This window comes from Eptatretus burgeri, chromosome 14 (genome assembly GCF_056783735.1).
Source record: "Eptatretus burgeri isolate ZD-2024b chromosome 14, Ebu_testis_v1, whole genome shotgun sequence".
Lineage (NCBI taxonomy): Eukaryota > Metazoa > Chordata > Myxini > Myxiniformes > Myxinidae > Eptatretus > Eptatretus burgeri.
This window is the reverse complement of record NC_140974.1, coordinates 57712180-57722179: the sequence shown is the minus strand read 5'-3', so window position 1 is coordinate 57722179 and position 10000 is coordinate 57712180. Positions and strand designations below refer to the sequence as shown.

The window sequence follows — 10000 nt, the reverse complement described above, 5'->3', positions numbered from 1 at the left end:
AGATTTCCAAGCAGATGGCAGATGACCTTGGGAAAATGAGAGGGTGAATAGAACAGAGAGAGGGTGAGCAAGAGCAGAAGAGCAGGCTTTGAGGACACGTGGGCTGATGCCGTCTGGACCGGTTGCAGAATCTGACTCGAGGTTTGAAAGCAAGCTCTCCACCTTGTCAGGAGAAAAGGATACAGAGTCCAGGGACAGTTGGGTGCGACTGGGTAAAGTGGGTAGAGATAGTGATGGGTTTGGGACACAAGATTTAGCTGCAAACACCGAGTTTAGACATTCAGCTTTATCACGTGTGGAATCAGCAGTGCGGCCATTTGAGGTAAGGGAGGGGATGGAGGGGGAACATACACCAGAAACAGATTTGATTAAACGCCACCAGGATTTTGAGGAGGGAGAGAGGTTTGAGAGTTCAGACTTGAGATGAGAAAGATGTTGTTTTCTGGCTCTCCTGAGGGTAGATACACACTTGTTCCGAGCTTTGTGGAAAGAACTGAGATTGCCCTCAGTTGGGTTTGCTTTCCATGAGGCAAAGGCAAGTTGTTTCAGGACAACTGCCTCACCACAAGCTTCAGTAAACCAAGGGCGGGAGGAAGGGTAAGACAACTGAACACGAGAGGGGATAAATCTGTGCATGAGGGAGAGCAAGTTTCTTTGAAAGAATTCCCAGGATGAGTTGATGTTTGAGAAAGTAGTGATAGGAGACCAGTCTGTAAGTTTGATGGCTGCTCGGAGACCCTGCCAGTCGGCTTGAGTGAAATGCCAGACTCGACGGCGGTGAGGTGGTTCTCTGATGACAGCCAGAGAGATGTCCACTTTAACAAGGACGTGGTCAGAAGAACCAATTGGAGCGAAGGAAGAGCAGCAGATATTGTCAGGGAAATTTGTCAAAATCAGATCCAGAAGAGATGGAGTACCATTGGTTGAGATCCGGGTCGGGAAGTTGACCGATTGAGTCAGTCCCAATGAGTCACAGAAAGCTTTTGCTGATGTCCCATGGCAGGTGAGAGAGGTACCCACACCTAGCCAACTGGCGTGATGACAATTGAAGTCGCCACATAAGAGGAAGAGAGAGTTTGGATGAGAAGATAGAAGATGGTCCATGTTTTCGGAGAGTGAGGTGTAGATGGAGTCATCACTGTTCGGTGGACGGTACAGTACACATATAAACATGAGGTGGGAGTGGAGGGGAAGCCGAAGCCAGAGGTATTCCTGGGGGTGTGGGGAGTGAGAGCAGTGCAGGGAGAGTGAGGAATAGAGTCTTTGATGAAGAGAGCAACACCTCCACCAGGACGAGGCTCAGGTCTGTCATACCGTAAGAGGGAGTAACCAGGGAGAGATACTTGGGAGTCAGACACGTCTTGGGAGAGGAAAGTTTCTGTTAGGCAGATAATGTCTGGTTTGTCAGTGGCAACCTGCATGGAAAGATCTGAAAGGTTTGAGCGAAGGCCCCGGATATTTGAGGTCCACACTTTTAATGAAGAGGTAGGGGAGGAGGCTTTGGGTGCAGGAGGTGGAGGGGGCGGGGGAGGGTAGGACGAGGGACGAGGGGGGGGGGTAAGGAGGGTTGCTGAAGGAGTGTGGGGTATTGCAGAATAGCGAGGGGAGGGGGCGGAATGAGGAGGAGAAAAGGCTCTGTGGTGCTGGGAGAGGGGGGGGACAAGAGACAAGGAAGATGGCAGTTGAGGATTTGAGGAGGTGGAGTGAAGAGATGGAGGTGAGAGGGCAGTGGAGGGAGGCAGGTTGGTGGATGAGAGGGGGGCAACTTAGAGAAGGAAGAGTGAGGGGGATGAAAGGTGGGAGAAAGGTGAGGGGGAATTTTTGAAAGAGGTGAGAGGGAGGCTTGGAGGGAGAAGAGTGGGATGGTTGCTTTGAGAGTGAGAGTGAGGGATGAGGGGGGTGAGTTGGCACTGAAGTTGGAAAAAAGAATGGTTGATGGAAAGCGAGCATCCATGGCAAACTGTGGTTTTTAAAAGTTTTAGGTCAGAGATGCGATTTAACACAATTCTTGATGGATGCAATGAAGGCGAATTCAGAGCATGGAGAGAAGAAGCGCTGTAATAGTTGGATTTTTTAGGCAAGGAATGAAGGAGAGGTCGAAATGAGAGCAGTCTGTTAAAATAGCAGAAGAGAAGTGCATTGTGAAACAGTAAAGAGTACCACATGTGTGAGAGAGGAAGATGAAGCATTATAAGATCGTTTTTGTTGTTAATATTAATGTATGAGAGAGTTCAACAGATTAGGTCATGGAAGTGTAAAAAAAAAAAAGAAATCGAGGAAGACGAGGAGGAAGTTAAGAGGAAGAAGAAGTAGCAGAATCGGGAGAAGGTGAGCGTGTTGTTGTTGTTGTTGTTGGGTATATATATATATATATATATATATATATATATATATATATATATATATATATATTTTTTTTTTGAGATAAGAAAGAGATTAGTTGGGAGAATGGGGGATGTTTGGAAAGTGGGGAGGATGAAAATTGAAGGTAATGGGGAGGATAGAAATTGAAGGAATGGGGAGAAAAAACAAACAAAGAAACAAAAAAAAAATGATCGAACACCGAGTGGAACCGGTAGGCCTCAAACCTAGGACTAGGCCTCAAACACCAAGTAAGAACGTCGACATAAATACTCACAAAATAGCACGATTTTTGAAACAAAACCGAACTAGGAACACACATTAACATGTAGGTGAGAAAATTAAACAGTTAAAACGGGACAAATAACAACCGGAACTTAACTTTGAGAATGTCAGCAGGGAGCCCCGAAGGAGACCTCTTGCCGCTCAAAACCGGAACCGGAAGATGATATTGATCTGAAATATATGCATGTATATATATGCATGTATATATATATGCATGTATATATATATGCATGTATATATATATATATATATATATATATATATATATATATATATATATATATATGTATATATGTATATAGAGGGGGCTGCAAAAGTAGGTATACAGTTAGGATTATACCAGTATTACCATAAGACTGGTGTTGGCTTAGTGGTTAGGGTGGTGGGTTGGGATCTGAGGGTCCTGAGTTTAAGCCCCGTTGGCTGCTGAATTTAAACCAGGGGGTTGACTCAGCCGGTCATCCTTCCGAGGTCGGCGAAATGAGTACCAGTGTTTTGTTCCCGGTGTATGCCCCGGTTAGAATAGGTGTACCATATCCCTGTGTGTCGTAAGAGGCGACCAGGAAGGGCACCGGCCATAAAAAAAAACATTGCCTCAAGAAAAAGCCAACCCCTGCACAGCAGGGAAAAATGGCTGTAAAAACGTTCATATATTTTTATCGCAAACGCAGTGAGCTTCATACTTAACGTGTGCACGTGAGAGAATAGGAAACAACAACAACAACACAATACCCCTGGCTATTTGGAATCCGTGTCAGCTATGACATTTTGCTTCTGGTTGTAAAACGCTGTGCGGTGTATAAACACGATTGGGTTTTATTTCTATCTTGTGAATATTAACGCGTGCACATGAGAGAATAGGAAACAACAAAAACAACACAATACCATGGCAATTGTGAATCCGTGTCGTTGGCTATGACCATTTTGCTTCCGGTTTTTTTTGCTTCTGGTTTTTTTTTTTGTTTCCGGTTTTTGTCATGGGGAATGATGCATGTCGGGAGATCATGACCAGAAGTGTTTATTTACTGATTCAATTATTCTTTTCCCAAAGTTAACTTTATACATCCGAAAGTGATTTTGTTCATGACAGGAAGTGTTTATTTTGTATTTAACATTACCGGGAGTGATTTTGAAACTCTTTCCGGAACTTTTAATTTCTTTTATTCTTGACCACAAGTGATCCTTTATTTATTTATTCAATTATTTTTTTTCCCAAAGTTAATTTTAAAAAAGATATCTCCCACATCATTAAAAAATATTTTTTAATCGTGATTTACATTATTTGATCGCCGATCCCGAATCCAGGCCGAAGTAACTGGAAATTGCGTCAAAATCATCAGCTGTGCGGCGGTTACATGTACCACGGTGTAGTTGGCTAGTATACAGTTGTGAACAAGTTTTATGTAAAGTCAGAAGCGAATGTAAGAAGAATTCTACGTTCGCTTCTCGGCTTTGCCTATTCCATATCACCAGTATTATAATAGTGGTGCTCGGATTCATTTAATACTAGAATTCATTTAATTCATTAAAATCATTATTACCATTTTTTATATTTTATTATTATTGTTATTATTGATATGCTTGTATAATCAATAAAATACGTTTTGTTTTTCATTACTGTATACCTACTTTTGCAGCTATATATATATATATATATATATATATATATATATATATATATATATATATATATATATATATATATATATATATATATATATATATATATATATATATATATATACATATATATATATATATATATATATATATATATATATGGTGTCCCAAAAAAAATACAATTTTTCATCTGCAAAGAGGATGGTCATAACATATATTTTTTTAAAAAAGATATATGGCTGGATAGAAAGCTGAAAGGTTGAAGTTTATTGTACCAATGTCAAAATTGCCGCCAAAATTTAAATTTTGGTATAGAATCGTCATTTTGTTTTAGACCACATGTTCGACATAGGCTCCACGTTGACCGATCACTGCCTGCAAACGCGTTGTCATGTTCTCCATCACTTTGGGAAACGTTTCCTGAGGAATGTTCTGGATTTCTTGGTGGATGTTTTCCTTCAGCTGATCAAGAGTCTGAGGCCTATGGTTTCTATAGATCCTGTCCTTGAGATACCCCCACAAGAAGAAGTCTGGAGGAGTAAGGTCAGGGGAATACGGTGGCCACTCAACGTCTTCTTAGAGGGAGATAAAGCGGCCCTCAAAATGTTGGTTGAGAAAACGCCTTGTTTCCCTGGCTGTATGAGGCGGTGCCCCCAGACTGCTTGAACAACTGGGTTCTCATCTGGATCAGGTTGTTTCTCCTATGGGCCTGAGTACGTAGCTCAGGCAGATAGAATTCCTGAATCATTTCGCGATAGTTTCTCTGGTTTACCGTGCAAGTGCGTCCCTGGTCATCTTCAAAGAAGTATGGACCAATTATCCCATACCAACCAACCGCCACCCACATGGTGACTGATAACAGATCGAGGCACCAGTTCAGTTGATGCATTACCAGGATTTTTGGTTCCCCAGTACCGAAAGTTTTGCTTGTTTACCTCCCTGGACAAGTGAGCATGGCATTCCTCCATCATGTGAAGTTTCTTGAGGAAGTCTGCATCTTCCTCCAACTTTCCTGAGAACCAATTTGCAAAGTCTAGTCGTTTGCGTTTCTGTTTATCAGTAAGCACCGTTTCAGTTTGAATTTTGTATGGAAAGGCATGAATGTCTTGGCAAAGGATCCTCTGAACGATGCTCTTATGAATGTTTGTCTCGGCAGAAAGACGTCGAATCGATTTTTTTTTGGACTCTGAACGACCGCCTGTCTCACCATTTCCACATTTTCTTCACTATGACCTGTCTTCTTCCTACCACTGTTACCCTTGTGAAGGTCAGAGATGGTTCCCACATTGGTAAACTTTGCGATGGTGCACTTTATTGTCCGAAAGTTTGCTGCATGGCGCAAGTGGATACCAAAATGTCTCGAGTAAAGACGTTGCACCTGTATGACACTTCGTCTGGTGCCAAAGTTCAACAATTTTCGTCCGTTGTTGTACGGTCAGTCTTGGCATTTTTCTGGCGCTTGCTTGCTATCAAAATAAACTTCAGGGTCTCTGCAACAAGAAATGAAGCATTACTGACAAAATTACTGCTTTTTTAGGATCAAACGAAGCATTTTAAAAGTTGTATTTTTTGGGACACCTATATATATTATTTCTGTTACCGTCTGCGTGTAATTTGACATATCTCCTCCAAAACAGCTGGAGGGATTGTCGCCACCTTCGACATGCGGTTGCTCTGGTCTAATGAACAGCATGGGCTATGTGAGATCGTGCCAGATGGACAGGTTTGGGAATTTTGGGTGATTTTCTAATTTTTACATTCGTTTGCATGGCGACGTGTGATGTCACCGCTGAGGCGTAATTCCGTCATGACATCATCGGTCATTCGTTGACGTCATTACGTCTGTCGTCGACAGACCGTCACCACCGAGAGGCGTAATGCCACTCCTCGAAAATAGCGTCTGCAATGTAAAACCCTCTTCTGCACATGCTGACTACCTCAGAAGGTGAATTTGACACAAAAAAATGTAACAAGAAACATTGTATTTAAAGTAAATATTTATTTAAAATAAAAAATATTATTTCTGTTAACGTCTGCGTGTATTTTCACGTTTCTCCTCTGAAACCACTGCCCAGAATGTGCTCATTTCCCATATACTGGGGTTTCTTAATGTGACGAAGACTATGCACTAAATATCTAAGCTGGAATTTGATGACAACATGGCTTCAACAAGATTTTCAACCCATCGACGGCCGCATTTATTCCCGTTTGGTCGCAATCGCTGAACTGCTGTCCGGTAAGTGATGCCGTCTATCCAAAAAATATGAACTCGAGTAAGGGAGTACTCATTGCATCAAACACTGAACATAAACATAACTGATAATAAATAGTATAGCTCAGAACATCAGCAATGGTTGTCATGTTTTAAAAAATCAGCGTGGAAGGAGGGGAACGATCAGTGCCAGAGCTCTGCCAACATGATGTACCCCGATCGGCTCTTTCCCGGACTGACCACGCCCTCTTCGACTGTCTATTTGTGTCTGAAATCCAACGTACATATTAAAAACACCCGAAAATAAGTTGCAATAGGCCTACGTCCAGATAACATCAAAGGCTATAATCTGAAGGTAGGGGGAACCAGGGAACGGGTATGAGGTCATCCCTTCATTGCCCGGATTGTCTTCTTTTCTTTGTTCTTCCAAAGCGCGGTGTCTGACAATAGATTCTGTACCTTGAATGCATGCGTGTTAACTGTTCAAATTAAAGAGGTGTTTGATTGTCGGATGTACCCAAACAACTACCGTTCCTTATATTAATTGTCAATATCAATCGCTATCGTTACCTGTGTTGTGTCTTGCGTGTGTGGTCTTCAAATTAAAGCGTCCAAGCGGTGTTCGATCGTCGGATGTGCGCCAAAAAGTGCCATTCATTGAAATTTGCATTCTGATTCTCGGTCACCCTCCACTGCTCCTGTTCAGTCGAGGGCTAGGCCTATATCATGTTAAACTTGCCCCATCAGACGCCAACCTTCCAGTCACACTGCAGAGGATGCAATTTCCAATCAGACTCGCATACTCGATTACTATAAACAAATCCCAGGGCAAAACATTTGACAAACTCGGAATATACCTCCCAGCCCCTGTGTTCTCCCATGGCCAACTATATGTTGTATTTTCACATGCAAGAGGTTATTCCTATATATCTATCAAAGTGGACAATAATTCCTCACAAGGACTATTCAGCAACAAGACACTCACCCAAAATGTCATCTACAGGGAGGTCCTTTAGAAAATTAAGGAAAGGTAACCATAGTGCATCACATCCCTAATGACACCCTCCCCAGCTTCCCGTTACATCAACAATTATGTCTCATCCACCTTTTGCCACCCATTCAACTCCGTGCGGGTATATGCTAGTATATATATATATATATATATATATATATATATATATATATATATATATATATATATATATATATATATATATATATATATATATGTATATACATATATATATGTGTATGTGTATGTGTATGTGTATGTATGTATATATATATATATATATATATATATATATATACATATATATACATACACATACATAAATATTGTAGATTCCCACCCGCCGACGTGCGGACGACTGCTTCTAGCCAATGGTGGCCGCTCTCGCCCACCGAACGGACAATCTAGTCGCAGCTTTCCAGATCAAACGCCGAAATCTCGCTACGGGTGTGTTTTAAGCACACCACAGCCAAGTCAACACTCTACCTGCGCTCCAGGGTCAATCGCCGAATTGTCAATATACCTAATTAATCGCGCGGGCAGACTACCGAGAGACTGTACCTCAACAGGGCCGCTTGGCAACGAGCCGCTTAAGCAGCTCGCTTCGTTTTGGGATAACCGAGCGGGGTATTATCGCGAAAGCCCCATTGGATCCAATTCTATTATCGGCTATTAAAAAGCCAGCTATTATTCCGAACTCAATACGGCAGTTCAATGAAGGAAAAGGATGTGACGAACGGGTTAACATTCACACAAGCACATTTATTTGCACACATATACGGTCAAAGCAGCAATGCAGGGATATACAAGGATGCAATGAATGGGGGTAGGGACAAGACGCGAGCAAGACAAAGATTACCACCGTATATTTATTATGTACAGTCACGTGCACTTAACATCGGGTTCTACCTAACGACATGGCGCCACAACGTTCATGCAAAGAAACAAGGAAAAAACCCCAGGAAAGACGAGGGGTAGACTGGACCTCTTGGGTCTTTATGAGCACGGAGCTGTGATGACCGCAGAAGCTCCGAGAGGCCGGGCTGGTTACCTTCACCTTCGTGGTGCCTCGCTGGGGCGACCCGCGACGTCCCGTCCTCACGGCAGCTGGCGTGACCGCGGTTCGGCCCAGGCCTCCTCGGGCGGCCTGGTGATTCGGGCCCAGCCGGCAACACCTCAGAGGAACGAATGGGTCTTTGCTCTCTTAGAGTTGATGCTCTCTTTAAGAGCCCGTCCGTCCCTCACCGCCGCTCGGACTGTCCCGAAGCCCGATCACCTCGGACCGTTCGGTGCTGGCTGGCGATCTCTCTCCGGCTCTCCCCAAGTCCCGCACACGAACGCACAGTTCTGCGCGGTACGGCAGGCTTGGCTGTGCTCCCAGCTCCCGTCTCTTCAGCAAACCCAGACCTCCACTGGACTCGAACCTTGATCTTCACACCACTCCAAACCCAGACCGACTGACTGACTTGGCACTCTGCACGCTTTTTTATAGGGCCCTGTGAGGTGAGGTTTGATCTCTGATCCCTAACCTCTGACCCCCCACTGGCTCCGCCCCCCCCCCCCCGATCTCGTGATCCAAATTCGATGTGAAACGCGGAGAGAGCGGGCGTGGGTGAAATCACCATCGCTGGCGCAACAAGGAAACCCCCGCGTCTGTTTGCAGCGATGCTCTTCGCTGGGAACTCGCCATGGCTGGCGCGAAGATGGCGGCGTTTGCGGGGTTGAAGGTGAGGCGTTGTGTTCGTTGTTGGTTATTGGGGGAGATGTGGTTTAGGAGATGGTGGCTGTGGTTGGCGTTGTGGAGAAGGTTGTTGTTTGTTGTGAAGGTGGCTGTGGAGAAGGTGGTTGTGTGAAGGCGGTTGTGGAGCAGGTGGTTGTTGTGAAGGTGGCTTTGGAGAAGGTGGTTGTTCGTTGTCTGTGGGGATGTTGGTGATTGCGGAGAAGGTTGTTGTGGTGGTTGAAATGCGGTTGGTCCAAAATAACGATAGTAAAAGAAAAACGGCAACCTCAAAGATCACAGCCCGGTTGCACGAATAAATTCCCTTAAGACATCGGTGGGGAAATCTAATCTGAACACAGACTTATCGACATAACTGATCTTGGGGAAGACTGAATGGTGTTCTGTGAATTTCCACAGCCGCAACAAAAAATATATATATATATATATATATATATATATATATATATATGTATATATATATATATATATGTATATATATATATGTATATATATATGTATATATGTATATATATATGTATATGTATATATATATGTATGTATATATATATGTATATATATATATATATATATATATATATATATATATATATATATATATATTCTCTTCTTCTTCTTCTTTCGGCTGCTCCAGTTAGGGGTCGCCACAGCGGATCATCCATCTCCATTTCGCTCTATCCTCCACATCTTCCATTGACACTCCAACCCACCCGCATGTCTGTCCTCACCACATCCATGAACGTCTTCTTTGGCCTTCCTCTTCTCCTTCCTG

At 43.2% G+C, this 10000-nt stretch overlaps 2 protein-coding genes across 3 annotated transcripts in view; one reads left to right on the top strand and one right to left on the bottom strand.

Moving 5' to 3' along the window:
• LOC147013315 (sialin-like) overlaps positions 1–10000 on the bottom strand; it is a 69633-nt gene that overhangs the window by 22316 nt on the left and 37317 nt on the right. The gene's annotated exons all lie outside the window — the stretch shown is intronic.
• Positions 1–10000, top strand: part of TRAPPC9 (trafficking protein particle complex subunit 9) — a 131025-nt gene that overhangs the window by 111796 nt on the left and 9229 nt on the right. The window lies entirely within an intron of this gene.